A 26,154-nucleotide genomic window follows, 5' to 3' on the forward strand; every position below is an offset into this window, starting at 1 on the left:
ATGATATCTTTGAGGACTGTAATTCATCTTGGTTTAGGGTTGAGAAATTGTTTGTTTTTTTCATTGTAGCTGTCATAGCATGGAACCACTAAATCATTAGGGAGAGAGTTAGGAAAACAGGAAGGAAGAAGAGGAAGGTGAGAAAGGGGGAAAGAGGGGAGCAAAGAAGAGGAGGGAGAAAGAGATGGAGGAGGAATAAGAAGAAGAGAAAGAAGAGGGGAAAGGGGGAAGAAGGGAAAGGAGGGAAGAAAAGAGAGGACAGAGGAGGGAGGGGAGGAGAGTGGAAGTAGAGAGACAAGGCTAAAGAAGACAAGAAGAGAAGAGAGGAGGAACAGAAGGGGGAGGGAACAGAGGAGAAGAGGGGAAGAGAAAGGAGAGGAAGTGGAGAGAAAAGGCTGAGGAAGACAAGAAAAGAAGAAGAGATGGGAGGGAAGGAAGAGAGGAGAGAGGAGGGAAAAAAGGAGGAGAGGAGGAGAGAGGAGAGAGGGGAAGAGAAGAAAGAAAAGAGGGGAAGTGGAGAGAGAAGGCTGAGGAAGACAAGAAAAGAAGATATGAGAGAAGGGGAAAGAAAGGGGGAGCAGAAAGGGAAGGAAGGAAAGAAAAAGCGGTTTAAGTTAAGGAAAAGAGAGGGAGAAGAAGAGAGGAAATATGAAAAGATATAGGAAGAGGGAGGAGAAGAGGAGGGAGGGAAAATTGGGAGAGGAGGGGGATGGATGAAGAGAGAAATGTGTGGAAATGCAGAGGAGATAGAGAAGGGGAATCAAGGACTGGAGAGGAAATGGAGAAGTAGGCAGAGACAGATAGACCATAAATGAGAAAAGAAAAGGAAGTGTTACAAGGTAACTGGGTGAGGGATTTCCTGGGGAAATGGATAAGACAGATTCCTCCCAAGCACTTCCTCAGCATCTCCATGAGAAGGCACCTTGGGATAGCCTGAAGATGTAACAAGAAATTGAAAAGCAATCCCTGCCCTCAAGGAGCTGCCATTCTACTGACAGGGTACCAGATGCCAATGAATCCCCACAGCCAGAATATTCTGAAGAGGGGAAGAGGTCTAAAAATGGGAGCAATCAGAAATGGAGTCTTATTTGGGGTGATGTCTAAGCTAAAAGAAGCCAGAGATTCTAAGAGATGGAGGTGGGGAAGCAGGATATTTAAAGCATGAGGAATAGCCCTTGTGAAGGTCCAGTGCAGAGGCAAAAGATGGAACATTGAGTTCAGGCCAGCAAGTGAGCAGGACTGAGTGGAATACACAACCTAAGGTGAAGGTAAAGGAGTAAGATGAAAAGAAGTATGGAAAGGGGAGCCTGGAGCCATCCTGGGAAGAACCTCAGATTCCAAGCTGAGGAGTTTTTATTTTATCCTAGATGTAAAAGTCAGCTACTAAAGAAAGCCTTTGAAGTAAGAGGGTGAGATGTTTAGATGTGTGATGGGGGAACGTTTTTTTCTGTAGCAGCTACATGAGGATGGATTCAAGAGGTACAGATCAGAATTAAGAGTTTTTTATGAAGCTCATTTTCCAAATGCAACCAATAGCCCAGTGTGCCAGGTTCTGGGCTTCTACAAACTAGATTTGATCTTGAGAACAGTCAGCAAAATCACAGTCTCCTCCAATATCTAGGCATGCTGACTCAAATAAAAAAAAACAACAACAACCTCACAACACAAAATTTGGACTCAGAGGCATGGGTTCCCATTCTAGCTTTCCTAATTGCTTAAGACATGACCTTCATCTCTCTTCACCTCAGTTTCCTCATCTGTAAAATCAGCAAGTCAGAACAAAATATATACTCAGATCCTTTCTAGCTTTTAATCTTCTAATCTAAGGTGCCACAGAAAGGAAAACTACTAAGAGATGGCATTTGTCTAAATTATCTCATGTGATTCCCCCAACTACCTTGTGAAATAGGAAATAGAGGTAATGTTACCCCCAAAGAGTTTCTACTCCTTCAATAGAGAAAGACAACAGATAAAAGAGTGAATGGGGGAGGGAGGATTTTTAAAGAGGAAGGGGGCAAAGGGTCAGCCAAAGTCAGAAAGAGAGCCCAGAGTGCAATGGAGTCTGGCCACCAGAAAGGCTTGGAGCTAGGAGGCAGAGAGTTAGGCTTGAGGAAGTGAGTCTGAGGTAGGAGAAGCCACAAGATATTTCCTAAGCACAGATTAGCACACTTTTCACTGTGCTTTACACACACACACACACACACACACACACACACACACACACACACACACACACACAAATATACAGTCTTCAAAATGTAAAGGGCTTCTCTGCAGATTATAGGGAAAGGGATAGGAGGAATCCATTTAATTTTGCCTTGGTAACCCAATGAGAGAGAGGAAAGGGAGGGAGATTTCATGTTAGCTCTGCTAGGTCTTTCTTGACCCCGAATTATCTTATCTCTTCATTCACCTATACCCATTGCCTACTGGAGTCATGGTCCATGTATTTGCAAACTGCAACCTACATTTTAGTATAAGACAATCATGCCACTGTATCATACCCTAGGGCAGTGATGGTGAACTTTTTAGAGACTGAATACCCAAACTGCAAACTTCATGCTACATGTGGGCCACCCCCTTAGCCCTGAGAGGGGAGAGAAGAAGCACTCCCATTGAGCTACTGGGCAGAGGGATGGGTGATGTGAAAAATGTCCTCAGTTGCAAAAGAGAGGAGGAGAGCAGCCCCCTCTGGCATGAGTGCCACAGGTTGACCAACACGACCCTAGGGGATGTTTCTGTTCATGACTCCAGTCCTCCTCAAGTCACTGATTCATCTCCATACCACGGGCATGGTTTATTTAGATCTTTGCTCTGCTTATCTCTTCATTCCTGTGTGATGTTCAATCAGTCACCTAACCTCTCTGGGCCTTAGTTCCTCATTAGTGAAACAAGGAGATTGGACTACATGATCAGCAGACTGCTTTCTAGCTCTTGATCAATAACTCTCCCAGCTCCTAAAAGGCCTTTGGCACAGAAGTGAAGCTATGAGTAGCTGCCCTCATAGGCTAAGCCTAAGCCAACAGCACTAGCCAGTCCAGTAGGAAACACTGCAAATGACTCCCCAGAGAGCTGGGTGGATCTCGCTAACAGCAGTCTGGTTTCTTCTGTTCTTTCTGCTCTAAGGATGACACATCCTTTCATTGTAATCATGCATATCACAGCAAATCCTAGGTGGCCAGCATTCCAGAGGGGCCAGTTATGCCTCAGCCCCACCGCATATACACACAGGTTTCTCTTCCTAATTTTCTTTTGCTGCATGTTGACAATCAGCTCACATTTCTGTCCACATCCATCCTGCCATTCTTTGACTTGCCTCCAGTTGTGTCAACAGCTAAAGGAGAGGCAGTTTTGACAGCCAGTTGTGGCATTTCAGAATCTGTATTTGAGGATCAAAATTGTTCTAATCTTTAAGACTCGGGAGTTCTTGCTAGGTCCACCAAGCTGCCTACAACATCTCCTGAAAGCGCCAGCCTCCATCTCATTCTCAGCAATGGCACCAGAAGGCTTTCCCTTCTCCTCTCCACATCCCAGCTCCTCTCAAGACTCAGCTCATATCCTGGATTCTGTAGGAAGTCTTCCCTCATTTCTTCTACCTCCTTCCTCCATGGAAACACTGCTAATGCCTTCTCTCTGACATGACCTCCCATTTGGACTATGTATATCTGGTATGACAGCATCCTCTGTTTACCTGGTGTCTGTCTCCCCCAAGACTTCATGAGCCCCTTGAGGGCAGTTTGTGTTTCTGTCTTTCTTCTATCCCAGCACTTCACATAATGCTAAGTACTGAATACATATTTAGCAACCTGATGAACTCCAGTCAGATGGATGGTCCACCACTGAGATGCTTCTCTTCTCTTTAGTTTTTGAGGAAGGTTGTCAGTGTACTCACTACACACTTTCCTCCAGCCTGGAAATCCAACTCTTATCTTGGGACCTAGGACTTGTGCCTAGTGAGAACTGACCAAGTCTAGTCCAACCTAGGCCCATCCTGCTGCCCTCAGGATTTCTACCTGCCAAACCAGATCCCATCTCTCCCACCTTTTCAAAAATGGTTTGTCAGTCAGTTTCCTTGAAAGTTCTCCCACCATCTTTGTGACTTCCCAGACCAAATACCTCTAGCAAGCCACCATTTCCTTCTCCATGTTGTCTTCTCCTATGAGAAGGTCAGTTTTCTTGAGAGAAGAACTGGTCTTGCCTTAGATATTCACATTTTTCATGCTGGGTACAGTAAACAGAACACAGGAAGCACTCAGCAAAGTATCTGTCTCCATACATACATACTCATACATAGCATGACACTCTAAGAGGACTGAATGAAGACTTTTAGGACCTAGAAGTGCCCAACACATAGAGGTAGTGTAATGAAAAAAGTATTAATCTATAGAAAGTCACTGAAGCCTCAGTTTTCTCATCTGTAAAGTGGTCAGATAAGACTCATACTGTCTACCTAACAATGTTTTTAGGGAAAGACTTTTTAAACTCTGAAGGTATATAATACTGGAGTCATTGTGATAGAGTGGAAAAAGTGCTACCTATTACAGTCAGTAGATCTGGGTTCAAATCCAACTTCTGACCCTCCTAAGGAATTCATGTAGCCTCCCTGGACTCCATTTCCTCCTCTGTAAAATAAGGGAAACTGCCTGACCTCAAAGCCTACATGCAACCTTAGATCTGCATAATATGACTATGATAAAGGCAAGTCATAATTAAAGATAATAAATGTCTATTAGATAGAATTTCATTCCTTTGCTCACTAATCAGGCAAGAAAAATATCAACAGTCCTAGTAGACTCTAAAAACCTGATTTTTATCACCTAGTAACCAAAGAATTAGGGCAGTGAGGTGGAGAAGTGGCTAGAGTACAAAGCCTTGGTGATACATAAATAAAAGATGGCAAAAAATAATCTACTTAAAAATATACGTAAGGAGGCAGAACTAAGATGGTGGCTTAGTAGCAAGAGCCTTCTGAATCTCCTTCCAACTGATCATTACAAAGGATCACAAAAGGACAGAAATCAAAATCAGACAAATAAAGGGGCTCTCCCACTGGATACAGCCATAAAGGTAGGCAGTGTTTGGGGATTCCCACACAATAAGGGGGTAAAACTGCACTTATCAAAAGGCAAGATAATCACCCCTCCCCCACACCATCTACCAAGCCAGAATCAGAGCGAGAGCCAGGGCAATCTCTAAATTCTCGGGAGCTGGCTGAAAGCACCATAGATTTACCCCCTGAGGTCAGTGCAAGGCCTTGGCAGTGAGACTTGAGACCTGAGGCTGAAGTCCCAGAGCCTGAGCAGCAGAGTGCGGAGCTTGGGCAGAAACAAGGCTAGACACAGCTGAGGCAGCAGGGGCTAGATAGATAGCCTCAGGGCAAACCACTTTAAAGCCCACTACACAAAGAATATCACATTATCTGCCCTCACTCAGGCTTCTGACTAGGAAGGGAAGATACTTCCAAGACAATGCCCCATGAGATAGGAGCTAAGAAAGCAATCAATATGCAGGAACCCCCATCCACTAGTGGCAAAAGGAATAAGCAGCAGGGGGAAAAAAACTCCTGAGCCTGGATAATTTCTATGATGAAAAAAGAGCAAAATACAGAAGCAACAGCAGAGAGTGGCAAATAAGTAAACACATCCAAACTTCTCAACAAGATGGAAATTGGTCACAAGCTCTTGAGTAACTCAAAAAGGAGTTCAAGAATCAAGTAAGAAAGAAGAAAAATGGGGAAAAGAAATGAAAGTAATACAAAAAGAAAATAAGAGCTTAAAAGACAAAATTTCCCCTATGGGAAAAGAGGTACAGAAATCAGTGAAGTAATAAGCATATTGGAGACCAGATTTGACCTGATGGATTCCACAAAAAACAGGATAGACCAAACCAGAAAAGGAAAATCAAAAGATCATAGCTGAAAATCAGTCTTTAAAGAATAGAATTGGGCAAGTAGAAGCTAATGCTCTCGTGAGACAGCAAGAATTAATAAAGCAAAAATCAAAAGAATGAAAAAAATAGAAGTAAACATAAAATATCTCTTTGAAAAGACAACTGACTTGGAAAACAGATCCAGAAGACACAGTTTGAGAATTATGATCTACCAGAAAACATAGGAAAAAAATAAAGCCTTGACATCAGATTATAAGAAATTATCCAAGAAAACTGCCCTGATATTCTTGAACAAGAGGGCAAAATAGACATTGAAAGAATCTATAGATCACTCCCTACATTAAATACCAAAAAAAAAATCCCCAGGAATGTTATAGCTAAGTTCAAGAGCTTCCAGACCAAGGAGAAAATATTACAAGTGGCCAAAAAGAGACAATTCAGGTTATCAAGGAGCCCCAGTTATGATTACACAGGATCTGGGAGCCTCCACACTAAATGACTGAAAAGCTTGGAATGATATTCAGGAAGGCAAAAGAATTGGGTCTATAGTTAAGAATCACCTACCCATCAAACTGACTATATACTTTCAGGGAAAAGTATGGGCATTTAACAAAATAGAAAATTTCTAAGCATTCCTAAAGAATAGAACTAAATGGAAAAATTGATGTCCAATACAAAATTCAAGAGAAACATGAAAAGGTAGACATGAAAGAGGGGGAAATATATGTAACTTTATTGAAGATACAAAATACATAGGAAAACCCTCAATATGCAAGTCATAGAGATTAATTAAAATTGTAAGAAATAATAAACAGGAAACTATCATTAAAATAATTGTTTTTACAATCTTTAAAATTGTGCTAAGATGAGTATAAAATAAGGAAATTAAGTAAATGGCATGTCTTTAAGACTAGAACTAGAATTGTCCTGTTTGTCTTTTCCCCCTCTCTTTGAGTAGCAGTCACCCTTACTTAATTTGCATGCATCTTCTACTCTAATGGTATAATCTGAAGTGCTCACTACTGGCTGAATGGAAAAAAAATAAACAAGGGATTTGAAATGAAATAACCACTTCAGCTGAAAAGAATCTGCAAATAATATGCAAGATCAATAATAATAATTATTATTATATTACATTCCCCAATAGCAAAGTGGACAAAGAATAGAAAAAATTTCCAAAATGCATGCAAATTATCAACAGCTATAGGAAAAGAAATAACCTCAGAAAAATTTAGCATTGGAGACATGTAATCCAATCCCAGCTTTCCACTTCACAGATGAGAAAAATAAGTTTCCCAAGAGGGGGAAGTAAATTACTCAAGTTTACACAGTCCACTAGTGGTCAATTGAATAATTGATTATTATTATTTTTTTAAATTAAAACCTTTCTTTCTATCTTATATTCAATACTAAGTATTGGTTCCAAGGCAAAAGAGCAGAAAGGGCTAGGCAATGGAGATTAAATGACTTACCCAGGGTCACACAGCTAGAAAGTATATGAGGGCAAATCTAAACCCAGGACGTCCCATTTCCAGACATGGCTCTCTATCCACTGAGCCCCCTAGATGCCCTTGAATAATTGATTATTAATTTCTTATTCTAGCTTCAAATTTAGTGGAGCAAAAGTTCTGTCAAAATGTCACTTTATTCACTTAAGGAGTAAATTATTGATATTTATTCATTTAGGGAATAGTTCATCTTAACAATAAGAACAAAAAAAAAAAAATTAGATCAGTCACCAAGCCTGCTATGTACTGCAATGTTAAACACTGGAAATGCAAAGGAAAAGCAAAAGGAGTCCCTCAAGAAGCTTATATTCTAATAGAAAGAGAAAAGATATACAAATGAGAACACACAGGATAAATACAGAAAAGATGGAGAGAAACCTTGGGGGTAGGGATTAGTTACAAAATGCTTAGCATATTTTCCTGGAACTTAACTCCAAAATGTTAATGAACTTGTTAATAATTAATTTGTATTTTTTTAAACATGAATTTGTGATTTCATCCATGTAGCCAATTCCCAATGTAGAAATTCTTCCACAGATATATATCAGAAACTTGTCTATAAATTAGAGAACAGCCTAGCATGCAGAGAGTTCAGTGACTTATCCACAGTCACATAGCTAATAAGTATCAGAGAAAAAGCAATAAATCAGGCAGGCCAGGGGTCAAGTGGAAAGCCAAGCTTTCTTGAATCTGTCTCTGCCTCCTGCCCTGGGGAAGTTTTCTTTCCCTAGAATCTTTGCTAAAGATTCTTTTTCTTCGGGGAGGTAAATATGGGGCCAAATCACACCTGGAAGGACTGTGAGACTCCCTTCCTTGCTCAATTGCTTGTGCTGCATTATAAAACCAGAAGCTCCTGCTCTGAAAGGATTAGTTCCCCTGAGAGTATCCAGATTTCAACAACCTACCTGAAAGAATGCTAGAGTGAGAGACAGGAGGCCTGGGTTTGAGCACTTGTTCTGAAAGGAACTCTGAACCCTGTTTCCGTTCTGTAAAATGAAAGGTTGGACAGGGTAGTCATGGAGATAGATCTCTTCCAGCTTTCAAGATCTGAGTGGGAATCGATGACATATGTCCTCCATCTGATCCGACCCTACCTCCCCTTCAAATGCAGTGTGAGTTGAACATTGTCACTCTGTGTCCATCAATGCCATTTTCTGGGACCTCAATTTTTCTCTCTGTACAATGGGGGAGTTAAATGAAAGGATCACTAATATTTCTTAAAGTTCTACTTGATACTTGAAGAGTTTGGGCATTTGTTGAAGGGAAGAGCAATATGGTGGCATTTTCAACCATTTTTTTTTACTCTATCCCCAAACACATCCTTTGGCTTTCTTTAAGAATTGAGATTTTTTCCATAGTAATAAGACTTCTTAGACGTTAAACATGAAGGAATGATCTAGCACCTTGTTATCAAGAATAACTAGATAAAATAGAAAACTGCAATGAGGGCTATATCTTGGGAGAGGTGGGGAGTTGGGGAGTGACAGTGGCTTCATGGTGTCCCAGAGTTCCTGTCTTCTTCCACAGGTTGCCTAATGTCCATTCCTTCCCCAATCTTGGGATACTTCTTCTAATAATAGTCCAGAAAATGGTTTCTGGTACACATCTCAAGGGCAAAACTTCCTGATTATGCCTGGTCAAAATGTGGACTTAGAGTCTGAGAACCTGATCTGTAAATAGGAAAGCTATCTCCCTATCCAAATAGTTAAGTATGAAGAAATCTCAAAAGGGAAAAGAATTTCTGCCTTGGTCTGTGTTCTGTTCAGTTGTTTCTATTATATCTGAATTTTTGTGCCCTCATTTGGAGTTTCCTTAGCAAAGATAGTAGAATGGTTTACCATTTCCATCTCCAGCTCATTTTTCAGAGGAGAAAACTAAGGCAAATAAGGCTAAGTGACTTGCCCAGGGTCACACAGCTAGGGAGTGTCTGAGGCTGGAATTAAATTCAGAAAGATAAGTTTTCCTGCCTTTAAGTGCAGCACTCTCTCCACTGTGTCACTTAGCTGCCCTGCCAAAGCTTATAACTGTGGTGGTGAAACTTTTAGAGACAGAGTACCCAAACTGCACCCTCTCACTGCATGTGAGCCACCCTTTTACCCCAGACAGGGGAGAGAGAAAGCGATCCCATTGGACTGCTGGGTGATATGATGTGGACATAATTGAGATGGGAAAGGGACAGCCCCCTCCAGCATGCGTGCCATAGGTTGGCCAACAGGGGCTTATAAATACTGATTGTTGTGGAGGGAGGGAAAACCCTCCAAAACACAGCAACCCAAAACTACTAAACCCCAAAATAAAAAAACTACTATACATTTAACAAGACAAAAAAAAAAAGTTAACACTACCTATTGATGGAAGAAAATAAATGACAAAAATATACCAGAAGCCAAAATTGTTCAACTAGTTTGGAATCACTTATAGAAGTCATTATGGGTTAATTGTTACTTAATGATGCTCTCAGATATCTGTATTATGGTGACCCATTTAAAGAACTACCAACTTCTATGTTAAAATAAACCTGATGCTGTATCACATGTGGTTGGAGAACATTTTAAAATTAAAATTGCCCTGGGGGAAGAGCCATCATTTGATTGATCTAAAAGCAGTCTAGGGGTGATTGCTCTTCAGAAAAGGTCTCCACCTTCGCTGCCATCTCCCGAAAATTCCACTTTTGTCCAAATTACATAATCCCCCTCCCAGCCTTTGGGGAAGTTAAATTTAGCCAAGAGCAAACCCTACCAGGTAAATACATTCAAATGATCAGCTTGGCAAAGGGAGGCTGGCTCCAATTTGTTGACAACAGAGGAAAAAATAGAACAGGCGCCCCAAACAGGCCTTTCCCAGAACTTGCACCTCAATCAGAGTTTGCTCCATAGATCAGCTATCATCAACCAGTTGATACAAATCTACTAAGACAGTTCTATTTTTAAATCAAATAACTCGCATAAGAGGACACCAGCATGGGCCAAGTTCGGCCTAGGAAGATGGTGCTATTTTTAAAATGAAAATGGCTTGCACAGGGGGAAAGAGAGGGCACAGGAAAACTGCTAAGATTATCTCCTGCGCCGAGTTCACTTGAAAATAGCCACAGAATGATTCCCTTTAAGGAGAAATTGAAAGGATTTCCCAGTTGAGTTGAATTCAAACCCTCAGAGTCCTTTTGGGAAAAGGGGGGTAAAAAGCTAGGGACATAGTGTACTTACTGTAATGGAAATGACAGGGTGAGACAGCAACCTAAGGCAGTGACTAAATCTCTTAGCACATTCCTTGCATGCCATTCCCTTAATCCAGAATGCTTAACTACCTGTAATCTGTAACTTATAAACCAAACTCCTCCTGATGAATAATGCTTTTTTCCCTCAAATTTCAGAGCTAAAAGGCACCCAAGGTGCCACAGAATCTGCATCCTCTCATTTTACAGAGGAGAAAACAGAGGTCAAGAGTGGCCGGATTTAATCAGTCACAAAGCTGGCTTTAGATGATTTAGCATCACAGCCCAAACTGGAACTCAGACACAGGCCTGTGTGAGCTCTTCCCACTAGAATACACCACCTACCTCCCTTCAGGCACTGGTATTTTTACCCACACTGCCATAATGCCGGTCAACTTCAAACACGAAGAAGGGCAAACCGACAAAGAGCAGCTTTCTTAGACCACACATCACAGGATTTTCGTGTGAAAGGATTCCTAAAGAACCCAACTCTCCTCCGCTCTGATTTCATTTTACAGAGTAGGAAATGGCTGTACCTTGCCAGGCATCCCCTGTTTTTAGATCAGTCAAATTGTGGCTCTTTCCCCGGGCAATCTGAATTTTAAAATGTACTTGAGCCAGTGATGATATAGCCTCAGGTTTATTTTAATGAAGAAATCAGTATTTGCACCGATGGATCAGGGTGATAAAGACTAATGAAACACCTCGAAGTGACAGCAAACCATTAATGTCTTTCCCAATCAGTGTATTTACCCAGCAGGGTAGGAAATGGAATATGGGAGAGTTTGAAATGATCTGGACTAGGTGATACATATGACAGGGATAGTGCTGAAAACCAGGTATAAATCTAAGTCATGGGCATGTTCCACCAAGCGGCCACATAGCCACGATCACACACACACACACACACACACACACACACACACACACACACACACTGCCATTTTCTATGAAAAAGTATTTAGTAAAGCACAGGATAAAATCAAATGTCTATCAAGGTTACAAAGTCATCCCTTGTGGGTGAACTCTCTCTGGGTGACATTTGGGATTGCCAACAAGGCTAAAGGGTAGCTGAGCGAGGCATGGAGGAAGGCTGTCCACCCTAATCCTTGCTTTGCTAACTACCTCAATGAATCAGCTGAACCCAGCCCTAACTACAAAGGGAACAGATTAGGTGAAGAATGTTTTCCTACCATTTACCTTTTCCTAGTCACACCCCATTTCCAATGCTCCCCTTCTAGCCGGGAATGCAGACTTAGATCTGGAAGGGATCTTGGGGGCCATATAGTCCAGCCCCCTCATTTTATAGAGAAAAAACCGAGGACCAGGGGCATTAAGGACTGACCTAAAAGCACACAGAATCATAGCTCAAGAGGCTGAAGGGATCTTGGAGGAAATTCGGTTCAACACCACCCCATCGCCTCATTTCACAGACATGGAACTGAGTCTCAGGGAAACTAAATGACTTTCCAAGGTCACACAGTAGTCTAAGTAGTAGAACTGAGGTGCAAATCGAGGTTCTCTGACTCCAAAGGGAACAAGTGTTCTATAAACACACAAAGAAGACCCTGGAAGACATATGAACAAGGTTTGGGAGGTTAGATGATATATCATGTAGAAGTGGTGCATTATTATAATTATGAAACTGGAGTATAGAATGGATGGATAGCTAGAAGGATGGATGGATGGGTAGAAGTATGGATGGAAGGATGAATGGATGGGTAGAAAGAAGGATGGACAGAATGATGAATGAATAGATGAATGAATGAATTTAAGTACTTACTGGGGCAACTAAGAGTTCAAGTAGTTCCAAGGTCTCAACTTATGAAAAAAGAAATGGATGCTCCAAGTGGAAGTGAGTTCTCCAATTTCACACAGTGGGGATTCTGTTTGACTCCAAGTCCTGTTTTCACTACATGCACAGACACATACACACACACATATTCACATGCACACTTATACACATAACATATACAATGTCACTGCTAAAAATATCCTGGATAAAATGTACAAAGATAGCAGCTTTGTCAAATGTGGAAGAGATTCTAGTGATCTTTATAACGCAAATATGGTTAAAGGATTGCCACTTAATCTATGGCATCTAACTATATTTTACTTCGCTTAGACTTAGCTGCTAAGTTTCCTTCCAGCTCAAATTTTGTGCTCTAGCAAAAGCCCAAGGCCATCGCCTGAGAGTGAACATAGCATTGGTAAAATGGAGATAACACTTGTACTACCTACCTCCCAAGGCTATTGGGAGGAGAGTCCTTTGTAAGGCCCCAAATATTATATAAACATGAGTTGTTATTTTTGTCCAAGATCAAGGATTTGGTTAGCAGCAGAAAATGTATTCAGTTCCCAGTTCTCTAACTCCAAATCTAGTTCTCCTTTCCAGTACACTGTATTCTAGCTCAGTTTTATGCCAAGAAACTGAGATTGGCAAAAGTTGGGTTCCTTATCCACACAGTCAAAAGCTAAAGCTAAGTTTTGAAATAGAACTCCATTTACAATGTGTGGAACCTACTCCCATCTCATGAAGTTAATCCCCAAATTACTTGGGAGAAATAATTACAGACTCAAGGCAAAGTCAGCAATTTTCACAGAAATCATTTGCACCAATTACAAAACGATGACCTTGATCTGGCTTGGTACTTGACCCATGTACCTACAACCAAGGACACACAGAACACACGCACAGCTACTTCTCGCCAGAATCCTCTCTACTCATGATTCTCAATGAAGATGGAACCACAAGGCTCCCAGGCTTTAGCCAGATGGTTCATTTTTCACTTTCTATTTTGTTCTCTGTCTGTTTGTCTGTCTGTCTGTCTGTCTCTGTTTCTGTCTCTCTGTCTCAGTCTCTCTGTCTCTGTCTCTCTCTATCACTGTCTCTCTCTCTCTCTGTCTCTCTCTGTCTCTCTCTCTCTCTGTCTCTCTCTCTCTGTCTCTCTCTGTCTCTCTCTCTGTCTCTCTCTGTCTCTCTCTCTCTCTGTCTCTGTCTCTGTCTCTGTCTCTCTCTCTGTCTCTGTCTCTCTCCCCCTCCCTACCTCCCCTCCTCTAGTTTCCTCAACTGTGAAATGAGAAGATTGGACTCAATGAGTTCTAAAGGTCCTTCCAGCTCTAAGCTATAATCCTATGATATAATCTGGCAGGCCATTAGCAAAAAAGTAGTATCTATGGGAAAATAAGTTCATAATTAATTGAAGTAAATAATAATTACAACCTGTGGAGAAATTCTCAAAGATGTCATAACTATCTTGGTAAAGTTTTCTTAGTGCCAAGTCTATTTAAGCTCAGAATTTCAGATCCATATCTTAGTTTGAGCCCTTTTCTTCATTTTAATCTGGTGGTTTGGGAAAGTGAGGATTAATGATAGGACAAGGACCTGGGATATACTCTTTTGCCTAGAAGTAGGTTAATTGAGTACTTTGGATGGTTTCTTCTTCTTGGTAAAAATCACTCCATAGCTGTGAAGTGGTTTAATCATTTTGGAAATCAGTTTGGAATTAAGCTACCTGCCTTGTGACAGAATGATACTCTGCATCACTCAAGTAAAGAATAAGATGTAGGTTCTCCAACGTATCCCATCTGTGAATCTGTTTTGTCTGACTGCATATTTGCTAAAGGGGCTTTGTTTTTCTCTTTTTACAAAATGGGGGAGAGGGAAGGATGACAAAGATAGAAATGGAGAATCAAAGCAAAGAAAAAGGGGTCTCATCTTCAACTCTTCTCTCTCCCTGACCTCCTATATCCACTAAGTTGAAAATTTTAACCAATTATAATCTCACATCTATCCCTTTTTATCTATTCACGTAGCCATCACAATAGTTTGGGCCCTCATCACACCTTCAGCAGAATGTTATAACAGCTTTTTAATTGGCCTCCTTACTTTTAATTCCTGTTCTCTCCAATTCATCAACTATATGGTGACCAAAGAAATACAAGTTGGATCAACAACTACTCTACCTTATTACATCCTGAGTAGATAATTGCACTAGCATTTTGATTTTCATTGTCCTGTGTTCAAATCTGACCCTAGATACTTACTATGTGACCCTGGACAAGTCACTTAACCATGTTTGCTCAGTTTCCTCATCTGTAGAATGAGCTGGAGAAAGAAATGGCAAATCACTCCAGTATCTTTGCCAAGAAAACCTGAAATGGGAGCATGAAGAATCAAGACGTGATGGAAACAATTGCACAACAATCTGATTGTTCTCTCTGCCTCCTCTTTCTCCTTGATCCCGCCTCCACTTGGCTGACAAAATGATTTTTTGACCATATTACTCCCTGATCAATAAATTCTAGTGCAAAGGTTCCTAATCTAGGGGCTGGTGACTTCATTTTTAATTCTTGACAGCTACATTTGAATACAATTAGATTTCTTTGTAATATTATGTGTTTTTTGCACTTATAAATATTCTGAGAAAAGGACATCAGACAAATCCAAGGCACACAAAAAAAGTAAGAGCCCCTTACTGTGCTGATGGCTCAGTGTTGTCTCCATAATCAAATGTAAAGCCTTCTGCTTTTTGTAGTCAATTCAAAACTGTAGTGACCATGTATGTGAACACTGACATTGTGGTTCATGCAGTGATTACATATACTTCTGACTCAGCACAATATATCCTTGTAATTTTTCAACGTTATCACATTGTTTCCTGATCACCACCAGGGTTCAGTATTTGAGGAATCAAACTGATTCTAAAGGGATGGTCAGATGCATGAAATACCCTCATTTGAACTCAGGACCCTGCCCCAGAACAGATCTCTCATCCGCCCCCCCCTCATTAATATGTATTCGTACCACATGAGCTGTGCAATCATGTGATCAAGATGGTACAAATGTTTGCATTATTGTAACACAAATAGAAGCCTATCTGGAAACTATGATCCGTGGGCATGGAACCACCTTGGACCATCACAAATATTTTGTGATCACAAACAAACCTTATATTGCATCTCCCAATTTTTCCCAGCTATTATTAAGGTTCTTTTTTCCCAGTTTCTTTTCCTCTTCTTTCTACTATTCTTCTATCTGGCAGATTTTTAAAGGAATTGGTTGGCGATTCTAGTCCATCATTCAGCACAATTTCTCTAAGACTGTAGCCAGTATGCCAGTGATAGAAGAGAAGAGAAGAAAAAGTCTTTGTTTTTAATTAAAAAAAGATTATTTTCCATATAAATATTGTTTAAAATGAAGCAATGACAATGCAATTAAAACTAAAGGACATTTATCATTTTATAAAATGCTGATCATTATTCAGTATTAAAGTAAATCTTTTATATTGTAACTAGAACAGTTCATTTTTAAGAACTGGTTATGCTAAAAAAGTTTTAAATGAATTGCCTTCTCTCAGTAACAGAGCTTATAAACTTCCATGATTGCTACAACATATTCTTGGGAGCGAACATTTTTACTTTCTTCTTGTCTTAATCAAATTACAAAAAGAAGCTCAATGTGGAAGCAAACTTAAGACAACTCAATCTTCCTTGAATGCTGATTTCTCCCTTCTTGGCTTAGGGAGATAATGAAAATGCACTAGAAGAGTTGGGTTTAAGTCTCTCCTTCACAAGAAAGTGCCACCATCTACATGCCACAGTGAAAACTCTTTATCTTGGGACTCTAGACAGCACAAAATAAATGAGTTCCCCAACTCTATCAATTCTGCCAGACTCAAATCCAACATAGCAAGTCTACTGGTGAGGAAACAAAACAATAGGGCTTAACACAGGGCAAAGAACTTAATAAATGCTTTTTTCACTTACTCATAGGATTTGCGGCAACAATCAGGTTTCAATCAATATAAATTAATTAATCAATAAGCACTGATTAGGTGCTTACCATATGCCAGGTATGGCACTGTCACAGAAAAGTTCTAAATTTTATTAATTAATTAAATGAATGAATGGAGTTCAAATCCAACCTCAGAGAACTGCACCTGGGCAAGTTACTATTTGCCTCAGTTTCTTCATCTGTAAAATGATCTGGAGAAGGAAAAGGCAAAAACTATTCTAGTATCTTTGCCCAAAAAATGCAAAATGGAGTCACAAAGAAACAGACACAACTGAAATGACTGAAAATGGGAAATAATGCCCACATCACATGATGGGAGTCAAGATGACAAAGATTTCATAAGATCCTAAGATTAATAGCAGAAGTGGAACATAGACATCATCCAATCCAACACCTCAATTTGTTGTTCACATTCTCCAAAGTGGTTAAACAAATGTTCAAGTTTAAGATCGATGGATATTCTTATGAAGGTTGGAATGAGCCCAGGCTTAGAAGTCTGAAGACCTGGGTTTAAATCTTCACTCTACTACTAACTATTTGCATGATTTCGAACAAGTCTCTGATTCTATGGATGTGGAGTTTTCTCATCTTTAAAATAAGGGAGTTGGACTAGATGGATGAGATCTTTTTCCATTCTAAATCTATGAGCCTATGATGCTGCATTAGTTCTCCTTTCTCGTACTCAGTTCCCTGACATGAAAAATTAAGGGATTGGATAAAGCAGGCTCTAAATTGATGATCTTAGTTTTTCCATATACTTCTGTCAACATTCTAAACCAGAAATGGTTACAATATGGTTAATATCAGATTCATGATATGTCATCATCAAATTAAATTATGTATTAGGTAATACAACAGTTCTGTAACATATTTGGTGGCCCTAAATTTGGTAACGCTCCCCTACATGATCTTTGCATTAATCTCAATACAACTCTCACATTTTTCCATAGGAAGTTGTATCATATTCCCTTCCTGGTGCACCTCTCAAGCAAAATGATTTCAAAGTATCAAAAGAGAAGGTGAAATCAAAATCACTTTCTGATGACAGTTGTTTCACTGGAAACTGACCTGTTTTCTCATTTCTTAAAAATCTGAAAATATACTAACTGTATTCTAATTACCTAAATATTCTGTTTATAGACTGCCAATAAAAGTGGATAATACATACAGATATTCGTTCAGATTAGACAAACATTTTATTAGTCAATTCTTAGAAAAGTTAGTAATATACTGAAGGAGATAGCCTAGATGGTTTCCTTAGCACGTTTTTGCTTCAAGTCTAAGGATCTTCAGAAATCATTATTAATTGTTAAATGCCAATCAACCATCATGCATTTATTAAGGACCTATGTGCCATGTGCTTTGTTAAGTTATGTTCCACAATATGGCTAACAAAATACACAAATGTCACTACTATAGACTTCTGAAATAGAATCAAGCAGTTTATTTCCTACATGTACTTCCCCCACTCAATCCTTTTCTCTTGTAGTTAGGAAGATCAACACTAAGGTGAGATCCCATTGGCATAAGTCGTTAGCTCCTCCCTTGATTCTGCACACCATATTGCCTTGCACTAAATCCAATATGTGGTATCCAGACCATGTCATTGCCTGTAGAAAATAGAATTCAAATCTGGAACAGTACCTGCCTTATTCAATTAAGGCAATCTGGGGTGGTGAATAGAAGTAGACTTAGAGTTAATTTTTTTTAATAGAAGAGGAGAGGAGAGGAGAGAAAAAAAAGAGGAGAGGACAGGAGAGGAGAGGAGAAGAGAGGAGAGGAGAGGAGAGGAGAGGACAGGAGAGGAGAGGAGAGGAGAGGAGAGGAGAGGAGAGGAGAGGAGAGGAGAGGAGAGGAGAGGAGAGGAGAGGAGAGGAGAGATGAGGAGAGATGAGGAGAGGAGAGGAGAGGAGAGGAGAGGAGAGGAGAGGAGAGATGAGGAGAGATGAGGAGAGGAGAGGAGAGGAGAGGAGAGGAGAGGAGAGGAGAGGAGAGGAGAGGAGAGGAGAGGAGAGGAGAGGAGAGGAGAAGAGAGGAGAGGAGAGGAGAGGAGAGGAGAGGAGAGGAGAGGAGAGGAGAGGAGAGGAGAGATGAGGAGAGATGAGGAGAGATGAGGAGAGGAGAGGAGAGGAGAGGAGAGATGAGGAGAGCAGAGCAGAGCAGAGCAGAGGAGAGGAGAGCAGAGCAGAGGAGAGGAGAGCAGAGGAGAGGAGAGGAGAGCAGAGGAGAGGAGAGGAGAGGAGAGGAGAGGAGAGGAGAGGAGAGGAGAGGAGAGGAGAGGAGAGGAGAGGAGAGGAGAAGAGAGGAGAAGAGAGGAGAGGAGAGGAGAGGAGAGGAGAGGAGAGGAGAGGAGAGATGAGGAGAGATGAGGAGAGATGAGGAGAGGAGAGGAGAGGAGAGGAGAGGAGAGGAGAGATGAGGAGAGCAGAGCAGAGCAGAGCAGAGGAGAGGAGAGCAGAGCAGAGGAGAGGAGAGCAGAGGAGAGGAGAGGAGAGCAGAGGAGAGGAGAGCAGAGGAGAGGAGAGGAGAGCAGAGGAGAGAAGAGGAGAGCAGAGGAGAGGAGAGGAGAAGAGAGGACAGGAGAGGAGAGGACAGGAGAGGAGAGGAGAAGAGAGGAGAGGAGAGGAGAGGAGAGAAGAGGAGAGCAGAGGAGAGAAGAGGAGAGCAGAGGAGAGCAGAGGAGAGGAGAGGAGAGGAGAGCAGAGGAGAGGAGAGGAGAGGAGAGGAGAGAGAAGGATCTGGCTTCAAATCCTACCAATACCTTCTCTGAACACCTCTTCTGAAAAACTGTTTCATTTATAAAATGGAAATAATAGCGTTACATAGATAGATTCCCTGTTTAAACAACTTATATATGTCCTTCAAAAGGGAAACCCCAGGGAAAGGAAATGGGCATGATTTATTACAATTTAATTTAGAAGTTTGGCCAATGTGAAACAATTTCCATAATAATAAGACAATAAAAACTACATGTCAGTAGACATTTGATTTTACAAAGCAGGGAGATAAGGAAATCCAGGGCAATTCCAGTTTACAATATAAACTCATTTTTGAGATCTTAGAGGAGAATAGGAGATTGTGAGCAGTATGAATCCATAAGACAATAGAAAGACAATTAAGGGAAAAACTAATTTAAAGAAAGTTTGTAGACCTAACTATCAAAGTCATCCCTAAGACCTTTAAGGATGAAATAGGAAGCCACAAAAAGACAGAAGATGGAAAAAATTATTTATATATATATTATATATATATAAATATATACATTATAAGGAACTCTATTCATCATCAAGACCAGTGAAGTGATCACATTTGGACTTTAATGTCATAGTCCCAAAGGCTAAACACAAAATGGAAGAAAAATTTTGAAAAATCAAGTAGACTAAATCAAGTACATGCAGAGGGGATCCACGCTGGACACAACACATAGGAGAGCCTGATTCTCAATATATGTAGGAGAAAGAAGGCTATGAAGGGCCAGGTTACATTGCAGACCTTATTATTAAGAAAAAGTGACCAAAGAAAGTCAATTAACTACTGTATCCAGATATTTGATCCCCACCTATATAAACTTTCATACTAATATTCCACAGATACATCAAGAGCATCTTTACTGTGAGTATTCAAATAAAACAGTCATTCACAAGCAGTGTTCCCCAGCTGGCTGCATCTTTACTCTTTCATACAATTGACTAGAAAATGTGGAGAACACAAGAACCTGCTGCATTTTTTTTTTTAGTGTTTAGATCTGGTACTGCCAAAAATCACCTTAAAAGTTCTCCCCATCAAGGTGTCTTTCTTGCACTTGTGAAAATTATAAAAAGGTTGTTTGAAAAATATAGTAGAGCTAATTCTATTTACACAAACATGCCAGGAACAGCTCAATAACAACACAGACCTATGAAAGAATATTACATTTGGAATTGTTCACACGCAATAAAGAATTCCGTTTGTGTCAAACATCAGATATTAAGTGACTGACTCTTCCATATTTGAACCCATCCATTTTAATGCTCTACAAGTATGGTCTCATGTCATGATGATAATTAACCAACCTGATTTATTGATGGGCAACATTTTTCAGAGTTTCAAGTGATATGTTGACTTTGAAAGTCAGCCATATGGAGGATAACTGAAATCACAGATGATTGGGGTAAAAAACCAGTAAACAGATGGCATGAAAGAAGCCTGCTACTTACTTTTTCCATAACTCACTAGATGAGAGACCATAGCCTGGGCAAAGAGAAAACAGTATAAGGACCCCACCTACCCGCTCATCCAATAACAGAATTTTTGCAATTGTCTTCCTTTCAGCCAACATTTTGTTCTAATGAAAGGAGAGTTCTCGAAAAGAGAAAAAAGGGCAGTTCATCACAGTTACAAACAAGAACCCTCTTTCTGACTTCTTTCCAGCACTGCAATATTGATTGAATCTTCAACCAAGTAAAAATAACCAAGAGGTGAATTCCTTTGCAATTTTCTTCCAACTCACCACTCTCTTAACCACTGAGGGGACCTTTGGAGTTCCCAAAAAAGCTGGTATAAAAAGCAAGAGCATGTTCTCTCTTCTATGTCTTCCTTGGATTTATTCTACATGAATTTTATATGAAACAGATAATAGAAAACCAGACTATAAAACTTCATTATCTTGCTTCTTTTAGCTAACTATACTAGATCTGCCCTGTTGATAAATAATCTTCTGTTTTGTCTCTTCATTTCTTAAGATCACTTTATATGATTTAGTCAACAAGTTCAAGTTAACAAGCATTTATTAAGTTCCTACTATGAGCCAGGTATTGGGCTGTGCATAAGGGATTCAAGGAAGGCAAAAAATAGCCCTTGTCCTCAAGGAACTCACAGTCTAATGAGGACACTACATGCAAACAAGCCACAGACAAGATAAACCGAAGAAATGGTGGGGAGAAGCTGCTAGAATTAAGGGGAATCAAGGAAGGCTTTTTTTTCAGAATGTGAAGTTTTTAAGTGGGAATTGAAAGAAGTCAGGGAAGTTATGAGCCAAAGATGAAGAACAAGAGCATTCCAGGCACAGGGTACAGTCAGTGAAAATTTCGTAATCAGGAGATGGAATGTCATGTGTGAAAAACTGTTCAGACACTAAGTATTTAAGTAAGCTTAACTTTTTTTTGCAAGTCACTTGGAAATCTATAATTATCCATTACTTAACCAACAAAAATCTGGGCATTGTTCAAAGTATAGGCAGTAAACTTTGTAAAAATAGAATGATTCACTCCTGAGTAGGTGGAAAGAGTACCCACACCTACAGAATGATAGATCATTTAAGTATTGGCATAGTAAGAATGACTCAATATCTAATTGAATTCATGAAACCAACCTTCCTTAAACACTTAAAAATTATACCCAGAATAATTATACAAAAGGACCCAAGATCTCCTTGTGATGGGCTGTGAATCATCTCCTTCAATGTGATACCATCCAGGGCTCTTTGTAAATTCTCCACTGGCACACAGTGTATATGTATCTCTGTGTCTATGGTGTTATGTGGAACAGAGCATCAAAATACTTGAAAACAGAAACCAAAAAAAATGGCAAGAGATTCAATTGGTAGAACCTTAGTCTGAAATATTATCCAACAAATAACTTTGAATCTCTATTACAATGAAAGTACTGAACTGTGTCAAGACACACACACACACACACACACACACACACACACACACACACACACACCCAAGGTTAATGATGTGATTGGCTGCCTGCCTCAGTTTGCTGAGTAAGGCTATCACCAAAAAAAGTATTCTATGTATTCCACACTAGGGATATTTGCCCAGGACCCAGATGCATCTGGATTCCTTCTTCAACTGGCCTTTTGCATGAGTTTATTTCTCACTCATAGTCAGATGCCTACAGAGCATCACACAAGGGCTATGTGCCCTGGGTTTTTTGTTTGTTTTAAATTTTGAATAAAAACAAGAATCTCTGGGAAGGAAAAGAAGAGCAGGGAAAGAATGAATCAGGGAGTCAGTTCTTTTCAGGATGCTAATGGGGGCAAATGCTGATGAGTGCTGGAGCCAGACTAAAAGAATCAATCATTCAGTCAACAATTCTTAAGCATTTATTAGCCATAAATTATGTGCCAGGAACTATGTTAGCCACTGGGAATACAAAGACAAAAATGAAACAACCCCTGCCCTCGCGTCGATTATAGTCTATACTGAAAGGCAGTATGTATTTTTGAAAGTATATATAAGATGTCTGATCTGGTAGTAGTCTCTCGGTAACCGAGGATGGCGATTGTCTTTGTGCGTTTTTGTGCACAAAGACACCTGTGCATGAAGGAGATTTAAGTGGAAAAGTCGATGCACAGAGACAGTCCCACTCTCTCGGCGTTGGAAGCCTGGGTCCAGTGGCATGAAAGATTGTTATGCCTGGAGACTTCCTCAGCTGCATTGGATGGCCATGTTGTCTTTTGTGCTCCAACATGCCCTAAGCACTCCACAGTGCTTTGCTGCGTCGCCCTCTCAGCCATTGAACGTTCTTGTTGGTTTCTTCTGTCTGTTCTGCTGAAGCAGTCTTCACATACTGGTTGAGCAAAGCCTTAGTTCACTAGGGGTCGACGATGACCTGATGACTACCCTCACAAGGTTTGGCCGGCCTGTCAAAGCCATTGCCCGGGGTGTGGCCGCTGCTGCATGCTAGCAGCTACTGGGAGCCACAAGTGAGAGCTGGGTGTCAGGTGAGGGTCAGAGGCTGGAGAGCTGCCCTAGGAGGGCACGACAAGCCCTCCATACCAGAGATACTACCCCTCCCTGAGCACCCCATATACCCAGGTACCAAAATATTCATAGCTGCACTCTTTGTCATGGCAAAAAATTGGAAAACGAGGGGATGCCCATCAATTGGGGAATGGCTGAGCAAATTGTGGTATATGTTGGTGATGGAATACTATTGTGCTCAAAGGAACAAAAAACTGCTTGATTTCTATACAAGCTGGAAAGATCTCCACAAACTGATGCAGAGTGAAATAAGCAGAACCAGGAGATGTACACAGAGACTGAAATACTGTGGGATGATCATATGTAATCAACTTTGCTACTGATAACAATGCACTGATCCAGGACAACCAAGAGGGACTTAGGAAAAAGAATGCTGTCCACAACCTGAGAAAGAACTGTGGGAGCAGAAATACAGAAGGAAAACATTTGATTTTTTTGCTTGTTTAAATGGGTATTAGATGTGGGGTTTTGGTTTTTAGAAGATTATTACAAAAATGATTAAAAGGGAAATAGGTAATACTTGATAATACATGTATAACCCTATGGAACTGCTTGTCAGCTCTGGGAGGGGGAGGGGAAAAGGGGGGGGGGGGAAGAACATGAATCATGTAACCATTAAAAAATAAAGAAATAGGGGGCAGCTGGGTACCTCAGTGGAGTGAGAGCCAGGCCTAGAGATGGGAGGTCCTAGGTTCAAATCTGGCCTCAGACACTTCCCAGCTGTGTGACCCTGGGCAAGTCACTTGACCCCCATTGCCTAGCCCTTGACACTCTTCTGCCTTGGAACCAATACACAGTATTGACTCCAAGATGGAAGGTAAGGGTTAAAAAAAATAAAGAAATAAAACTTAAGTATATATAAGATGGAAACAAAAGGACATTTTTTATGATGGAATGCATGAAAAAGTGTTAGCAGATAAAGAAATAAAAAAGGCCTCATGTAGAATTCTCTCATCTAATGGACACATCTAAGATGGATAACCTCCACTCTAAAGTTAACGAAAAAATAATGATTAACTATATGACCTGCTATGTCAGGGAGTGAGGAGAGATGGAAAAGAGAAAATGTGGATTGCAAAATATTAGAAAACAATTATTTAAATTATTTTGACATATAATCTAGAAAAATATTAAATTAAATTTTTAAAAAGGAAAATAGATTAAACAGAAAAAAAAAGAAATAAAGATAAGATTATTTGCCTTCTGAAGTTGGCACCAGGGGCATTTTCATGAAAGAGGTAGGATCCCAACACCTCGAGACAGTCCAAAGGATTTTGAACAATTTTTCCTCTGTAGTTTTAGTCTCCACTATTTGAAACCTTGAGGGCTAGAGGTTAAGAATAGACATTTGATACCGAGATTGCCAGAATGGATAAATACTGCCAGAAGAGGTATTATCCTTGGAGGCTAGTGGAGTCTGACTCTACTAGCAGGCTTCCAAAAGGGATATCAATAATAATAGTTGGCAAGTACAGAAAACTTTAAGATTTGTAATGTGCTTTTTTTTTTATTATCTCACCCGATCTTCAGGAGAGCCACATGCTATTGTAAAACCCTTTTTACAGATAACAGAAACTGAGGCTGAGAGAGATTAAGCAATAATAATGATAGACAACATTTATAGAGAGCTTTCCATGCTTGCAAAGCACTTTTATGTACCTCATTTTATTTGATCCTCACAACAACCCCAAGAGAACGGGAACAAACATTTACTAAGTATCTGCTATGTGCCAGGCACTGTGCTAAGTGTATTATAAATAGTTAGGTGCTATCATTATTCCCATTCTATAGATGAGGAAACTGAAGCTGAGCATGGTTAAGTGACTTTTCCAAGGGTGACAGAGCTAGTATTTGAATCCAGATTTGAACTCAAACCTTCCTGATCTGTCCAGAACTCTACCCAGCTTCCATCACTCCCAAAAGGATACTTGTTTGGTTCATTTAGACAAGTGCCGTGGATACTTATTTTTTTAATTTCACTACATCTTTATTTTCTCCTCTGGAATCCTTCAATTCCATTAGAGCTCAGTCTAAACTCCACCTTCTACCTGACACCTTTCCTGACTCCCTCAGCTACTACTGCCTTTCACCCTAAATTTTCTTATATTCAATCAATTTGTATGTATTTCTATATGTGTGTGTGTGTACACACATGCTGTCTCCAATAATAGAATGTAAGCTCCTTGAGGGTAGTCAGGGCTATTTCATTTTTACCTCGATCTCTCTAGCACCTAGAACAGTGCCAACAACACATTGTAAGAGTTAAATAAATGCTTATGGATTGATGATTGGTTGATCAAAATATTACATCAGTGACTTACATTCATTTTTATTAACATTTTCAGTCCCACATTCTCTTCCTCCCCCACCTATTGAGAGGGTAAGAAATGTATGAACATATGAAGTCATGCAAACCATATTTCTGCATATCCATAGGGGTGGAGGGAGAAAGAAAGAAAAATAAATGGGAAAAAAATTATGTTCCAATAGTCACTCTGTGTCCATCAGTTCTCTATCTGGAAGAAGACAGCATTTTTTATCAAGTCTTTTGCAGCTCTGGTAGATCATTGTATTGATCTGAGTTAGCAAGCCTTTTCCAGTCATTTATTTTTACACTTCGCTTGTTGCTGTGTATAATGTTTTCCTGATTCTACTTGCTTTACTTTGTATCAGTTCATATAAGTCTTCCCATGCTTTTCTGAAACTATCCCCTTCATCTTTTCTCATAGCTCAATAGTATTCCTTCATATTTATATGGCATAACTTGTTCAGCTATTCCTCAATTAATGGGCATCCTCTCAGTTTCTAATTCTTTGCCACCATAAAAAGAGCAGCTATAAAAATATTATTATACATAAAGATCCTTTTAATTTTTCTTTGATGTCCTGTAGATTGATTATTGATTTAGTATTTGTATTACTGAGCCAAAACATATTCACAATTTTACAGCCCTCTGGGTATGGTTCCAAATTGTTCTCTAGAGGTTGGACTTGACAA

At 40.0% G+C, this 26,154-nt stretch overlaps 1 protein-coding gene across 1 annotated transcript in view; it reads right to left on the reverse strand.

The window, feature by feature from the left end:
* Nucleotides 1–26,154, reverse strand: part of ANK3 (ankyrin 3) — a 754,092-nt gene that overhangs the window by 605,518 nt on the left and 122,420 nt on the right. The window lies entirely within an intron of this gene.

The sequence above is a fragment of the Monodelphis domestica genome, chromosome 1 (assembly GCF_027887165.1).
Source record: "Monodelphis domestica isolate mMonDom1 chromosome 1, mMonDom1.pri, whole genome shotgun sequence".
NCBI lineage: Eukaryota > Metazoa > Chordata > Mammalia > Didelphimorphia > Didelphidae > Monodelphis > Monodelphis domestica.